The 6,849-nt window shown below is 45.9% G+C and overlaps 1 long non-coding RNA gene across 1 annotated transcript; it reads right to left on the bottom strand.

The window, feature by feature from the left end:
• Positions 1–4,544: 4,544 nt before the first annotated feature.
• Positions 4,545–6,612, bottom strand: LOC128841464 (uncharacterized). Its single transcript, XR_008445844.1, has 3 exons — positions 6,414–6,612; positions 5,931–6,094; positions 4,545–5,119 (listed from the first exon to the last, which is right to left on the bottom strand). It is a non-coding gene; the product is annotated as an uncharacterized LOC128841464 (long non-coding RNA).
• Between the last annotated feature and the right edge of the window lie 237 nt (positions 6,613–6,849).

The raw sequence follows: 6,849 nt of genomic DNA, 5'->3' as shown, positions 1-6,849 counted from the left end.
TTAGCATGTGTCTTTCCTCCTGAGGCCTAATCCCTGATTTTATTAGCACAGAGAAAGGGGAAACAATTACAGAGAAATGCAAGATGTCATGTCACAAGCAACTCATGAATTTTATCCTCTGAACCTGTAAATACATATTTTTTTTCTTTTTCAATAGTGACATTGTTGAAGATTATCTGCTGGAGGCTCATTAAACGTGTACCCCATTTAGACACTCAATAAAGGCCTATACAGTTTTCAGGGCAGTCTTTTGGATTAATGATCTACCCATATACAAATTATAAGCAGTGTCACCAGCTTGATGTGGTGGACATTAACTCTTATTTTTCAAGATGCGTTGTGCACATATACATTGCACTGCAGGCATATGTACACTCAGTCCACTTGAGTTGGAGCATGTGCACTTAGACCCCTTGAGCTGGAGATTTTCGCCAGCAGTACCACTAGGCAGCACATTTGCCCCTGCTCTCCTCATATTCTCAGGTAAGGGCATAACAGGGACATGTCTGCTGCCTTTCTTTCACACCACTGAATGTAACATCCAAAGTGGCAGAGGAGATGGGAAGGTCATGGAATGTATATGTGCACAACAGATCTCAAAGAAAAGTTACTGTATAGGTAAGTTATTGCATACATATACATTCCACTATAGGCAATTCATCAGCAGTTCCCTTACAGGTGGAGGGACTCTGGATCATCTGAACAGAGACTGTAACACTAACTTGCTAAAGTTGGCATCATCACCAGAGTTTTGCGTGATGGTGTAATCAGTGGAAAAAGTATGCACAGGCAACCATGTCACTGCCTTGCAGATACCAGCTATTGGAATGTTGCTTAGAAAAGCTGATGAAGCGGTCTGAGCCCAGGTGGAGCAAGCTGTTATTCTCAGCAAAGGAGAGACTTTAACAAGATGGTAGCAGAGCTTAATGCTGTCAGAAATCCAATGTGAGATTTGCTAAGATGACATCGATTGGCTTTTAACTCCCTCAGTGTAGGCTACAAAAACACCTGGGAGAACTCCTGAAGTACCTAGTGTACTCCAGAAAGAACACATAAATGTGCATTCTACAAAGGTACAAGGTATGAAGTGTTTCTTCATCTGTAGAAGAATGGGGTGTCGGGAAAAATGCTGGCAAATGAATAGTTTGGTTCAGATGGAAAGATGACACTACCTTATGCATAAATTGAGGTATGGCCAAAAGGAGGGTCAGCCAGGAGAGACTGAATTCTAAAACCCTCCTTTCCATCAGAAATGCTGTCTTCATAGATGGTAACGTTAGTAAGGTTGTAGCTTAACTAGAGTCCTATGAGTTTGGAGAGGTCTAGATTCAGATCCCATCAGGTACAGGATCGGACACAGGAACATAAATGAGTAGCCCTTTCAAGAGTCAGAAAATGAGAGAGAGAAAAAAAAAATGTTAAACCCATCTCCTGACTGATGCAGTGCAGAAATGGAAGCCAGGTGGACTCTCACAGATCCAACTGAAAGGCCTAAGGATTTCAGGTGCAACATATAGTCCAGCCCATGCGTAACCTCTGTGTGGTGGGGTGATAAATGATAAGATTGCATCCAAATTGAATCTTCCACTTTGCTTCATTTGTGGCTCTAGTGGATTCTCTTCTGCTGCTCACCAAGATGATCTTAACCTCTTGGGAACAAAATTTGTCATGAGAATTCAACCACACCCCATGCATGGTGAAGATGAAGAAATATGAAGAGGACATCTAAGGGTTCCTCCACTAATTCTCTCCCCTCCACAGGATCCAGCACCATGAGTGGAGGGATTGTAGCAGGATCCTGAGTAGAGGTTTCTCCCCAGGAAGAGGAGACTTCCTCCTAGAGAGTGACCATGAACAAGGTCTCTCAGAGCATCCCAAGGCCATGGAGGGTATTGCACAGTCTGAGCCATTCACAGCAGGGACACCAGACTGGACTTTCCTTTTAGGGACCTGGCCTTTGGGTCTCATAATGGTAGAAGACCTTTAAGGTGATTTAAAGCAGTGCTTCTCAAAGCCGGTCCGCTGCTTGTTCAGGGAAAGCCCACTGGCCTGGAGCAGTGAACCGTGGCCAGTGGGAGCCGCGATTGGCTGAACCTATGGACGCTGCAGGTAAACAAACCAGCCTGGAACACCAGGGGCTTTCCCTGAACAAGCGGCGGCCTGACTTTGAGAAGCACTGATCTAAAGGATCTCAAAGATGAAAAAAGGTTCCTCTTTTTCAGATTCCAAAGGAGAAATGTAAGTCTCTTCAGAAAAGGAGGAGCAGTCCCAGTTGGGGTTCTAGGTGGTCTGGATATAGGAGACACATTTGACTCCCAGGAAAGTGAAGATTGGGGTGGGCGGAATCCCAGCAAAGTGATTGGTGCCAGCATAATAGGTTGAAGAGACGAATTAATCTGAGCTGGAACTGATGGCACCAAGGACCTGTGTTTTTGCCGGTGCTGGGTGCATTGATGGAGCTGAGGACACTAGAGGTGGCTACAGCAAAGGAGAGTCTGATAGGGAAAGGCAAAGTAGTTCCCTTGCCAACAAGAAGGCCTGTGGCACCTCAGGTAAATGTATCAGTGTTAACAGTGTCAAAGGACTCAGCACAGGGAAAGAAAGCGGTCTTGACAGCCCAAAAGGAGTCAGTGTTGCTGCCTCAGACAGGACCAGTGAGCGTTTGCATTTGTGAAGCCTCAAACCAGTACTGGAAGACTTAGCAGAAAACTTCTGGCTCTTGTCTGCATCAGAATGCCTGGAGCACTTTGACGAGGCTGACAGCGAAGACAAAGTGTAACATTTCTCACCAGATTTGTGCGTTGAATCAGACGCAGTTGGAGGAGCACTTCTTGTTGATTGAGTCCCCTGCCACATGGTTGGGGGCTCAGCCCTGATGCAGGATGCATCGTCTCTTTCATGAGTGAAGTTTAAGATGAAATTCCCTCTTTTTCAATCTGGGGGAGAAGGAGATACTAATATGAACCCTTTGAGGTCCTCCTGGTATTTGTCCCCTCATGGCCCTCACCAAAACAAATCAAGCAGCTCTTCTGCCTCTCTGTGGAAATGCTGCATGTGGCCCACTGCTTAATACCTGGAGATTTTGTCATACTAAAATTCTCCAGGTAACTACACAACTAAACAACTACTAAATATTACTACTATAACTATATACACTGAAAAGCTCGAAGGTGCTGGATAATCAAAGCAAGTGGTAAGGGCAACTCCAACTCTCACCAAGGGTGATGAGCCACTGAAAGGAACACAGCAGACACACCCCTTTTAAGCCCTTGCCTGTGCATGAGGAGAGCAGAGATGTATGCGCCACTTATTTATCAGCAGTACCACTGTCTCCGACTTGAGTGCATTGGGCGCACATATATCTGCAGTGTAATGTAAATGTGCAAATCACTTGAAGAAGAACTTGACTTTCTAAATGCTAGGAATGCTTGAAGCACAGTAAGCTTTCTATAAGTAAGCAAAGAAAGCTGACCATGGGTGCACAGCAACACATATAATGGACACAGGAGAGGGGGGCTCTTCTACAAACTTGAGAAGAGGCCATACATGATATCAGCAGTGTCAGTTAAATCAGTGCTTCTCAAAGTCGGGCCGCCGCTTGTTCAGGGAAAGCCCCTGGTGATCCAGGCCAGTTTGCTAACCTGCTGCATCCACAGATTTGGCTGATCGCGGCTCCCACTGCTCCAGGCCAATGAGTGGCTGCGGGAAGTGGCGCGGGCCGAGGAATGTTGCCGGCTGCCCTTCCTGCAGCCCCCATTGGCCTGGAGTGGTGAACTGCCGTCAGTGGGAGCCGCAATCAGCCGAACCTGTGGATGCGGCAGGTAAACGAACGGGCCTGGACCGCTGGGGCTTTCCCTGAACAAGCAGCGGAACATCTTTGAGAAGCACGGAGTTAAATAATCCCCTCATCAACTTTCTAAGAAGCATACAGAAATCTTAAAATAAGCTTTTTTTTTTTTTAAAAAGGATCTGTTCTAAACTGGGTGGATGACCAGCACCAAACTTAACAATGACCTGCGAATTTCCAACTTGAAAGTATCCTCCTATTTCATTTTGGCTAAATTGTTTTGCGACGAGTTCCTCCTGGGGTGTCACCTGCAAGTGGGGTACCACTAAGCCCTCTGACCCTCTAGACAGGACTTCCTCTCACACTGTGCTACTGTGACAAGCTGTAGACCCACTCCCGGTCCTATACTTCCTCCAGCATTCACACAGGTAGGTACACACCCAGCTGTTGTTACATGCAGGCTCTCTGACCAGCCACTGGATGAACCGACAATAAAGAATCTACAGCCAAAATAACCACCGGCTTCCCAGCCTAGGACCCTCCCCCCTGGAGTATAAACCCAAAATTATACCGTCTGCACAGGGAACTGTATAGTGTAAGCTTATAGAGTTCACCCCTCCCTCAATGTGGAGTGGAAATGCAACAGCCCCCTGAGCTAAGATCCGCAAACACTTCACTCCAAACTTACTGGTTTAGATTAAAACAAAGTAAGTTTATTAATTACAAAAAGATAGATTTTAAGTCATTATAAGGGATAGCAAACAGATCAAAGCAGATCACCTAGTAAACAAATAAAAACGCAAATTAAGCCTGAGATACATGAAAGATAGGATATGAATTAGGAAATTCTCAGTCTGGCTGATAATACAAGCAGGCTGCAGATTCTTAAGGCACAAGCTATTCTTGTTATGCAGCTTGGGATCTCCACATTTTCTTACACAGGCTAGAAATCCCTTTAGCCTGGGTCCAGCACCTCCCCCAGTTCAGTCTTTGTTCCTCAGGTGTTTTCAGGAGTCCTCTTGTATGGGGAGTGAATAACAACAAATGATGCCACTCCCTGCCTTGTATAGCTTTATCATATGGCAGGAACCCTTTGTACCAAACTCAATTTGTGGAAAAACACTGACATCCCAAGATGGAGTCCAGAGTCATGTGGCCTGGTCACATGACCTGGCATACTTTGCTGAGTCATAGCAGTCATTACTTACAGGCTGTCTGGAATGTTCACAGGAATGTTAAGTTCTTCCAGGGTCCTTTGTCTTTTGCAGATAGGCCATCAGCACTGTCTGGCTTCTTCATTGTTGTACCTGAAAAGGTAGTTGTGGGTGTCACCTAGAGTAAGCACAATTGAAATACAGATACATAGTCAATATTCTTAAAGTTAGATACAAAAATAATATATGCATACAAATAGGATAATCATATTCAGCAAATCATAACTTTTCCAATGACACCTCACATGACCCGTCTTGTACAAAATGCATCCTAATAATATCACTATGAAGAATATGGGGTGCAGTGTCACACATCTGATCCCAGGTTGACAGAGACCACCATGACCTCTCTTTAAACTTTTATGATCTATGGAAGAGTTTCTCTCAGATTTTAAATATTGTTATAGAATGTCCATTACCATCACAGAAGTTAAAACAGATGGCATTTATGTACAGCTTAAAGAAGTGGTCCCCAAACTGTGGGGCACGCCCCCTAGGGAGGCACAGAGGAATGTTCAGGGGGTGCAACGGGGCCCGGGCCAGTCTCCATAGGGGGAGGGGAGGGTGCACCACCCAGCCCCACTCTGCCCCCACAGCTCTGCTCCAGCCCTGCCCCAGTCCTGGCTGTAGCTCCAACACCAGCCGCATCCTTGCTTCTGGCCCTGGCTCCTGGCCCCAATCCCGACTGCAGCCCCATTCTCCAGCTCTGCTCCCAGCCCCAAATCCCTATCCTGACCCCAGTTCTGCTCCCAGCCCTGGATCTGAACCACAGCTCCCAGGGAAGCATGGACAGGTTCCATTATGGGTAAGGGGGGCGCAACAGAAAAAGTTTTGGGACCACTGGCCTAAAGGGCTAACTCCTGAAGTCCAGATGAACTGCAGTTTGCACAGGACCCAGCCTGGGGTGGGGAAAAGCCGTTGTACGTCACCTTTATGCCTCTGAGATATGTCACTGGGAGCAGGTTCAGCTTCTGGTGTAAGTTACAGCAGTTCTAACTTGCACTCTTGTTGCAATGGCCCCCAAGGGCTACTCAGGCAGCTGCTGATTGGCGAAGTATAGAGATGTTCCAGTCTTCCCCTCTTCACCCCACCACTGTGGGAGAGAAGGAACAGGATGGGGACAGTGTAGGTTGGATACGACCAGCCCTGTGCGACCTAGACATTCCTCATATACTGGGGAATCCTCACATTTTGGCTAATCCAGTTTTGCAGCCTTGTACTGGCTGACTGTCAAAAGCAGCTGAAGTGAGTGGCAGGTTCTGCCTAATGTGTTTTGTGCTGTCTGGACAGATAGTAGAAAGATCACATATTAATGTACATGATTTCAATGGGGCTGCACAAGTCAATACAGATACAGTACTGTGTTCACAGCTGACATTTGGATTAAAAATAAAAATGCTTTCTCTACTTACGGAATCTTTTCCATTTGGCAAACAGCTTGTGATGTGGATTCCAGCAGAATGGGACTCAGGAAACTTTCGTTGTACTCGACTCAGCCATTGACAGACTCCCTTTGTGACTATGGGCAAATTGCTTAACTTCTAAGTATTACTTTTATGGCTCTGTTTTTCTTACTTATTTGTCCTTGCCTGAGCATCATTGACATCAGCAGAATGCTAGGAACAAAATTAGTTGAATTTGTGATTCCAGAAACCAGTCAGGGCACTTTCAGAGTAAGGTCCTGCTCAATAGGAGTAAGGGTGGCAGAGTGTGACTGTAGCAACTAAGCCTCTGAGCAAAAATTGATTTTTCTGAAACATAATGGTGGGGTTGCAGTGTTCATTTAGGCCCAATTCCTTAGTCACACACTAACACCATCAGTCTTCCTTTCCATCTTCAGCCAGAATC

Source organism: Malaclemys terrapin, chromosome 8 (genome assembly GCF_027887155.1).
Source record: "Malaclemys terrapin pileata isolate rMalTer1 chromosome 8, rMalTer1.hap1, whole genome shotgun sequence".
Lineage (NCBI taxonomy): Eukaryota > Metazoa > Chordata > Testudines > Emydidae > Malaclemys > Malaclemys terrapin.
This window is presented reverse-complemented; position numbering and strand designations above follow the sequence as displayed.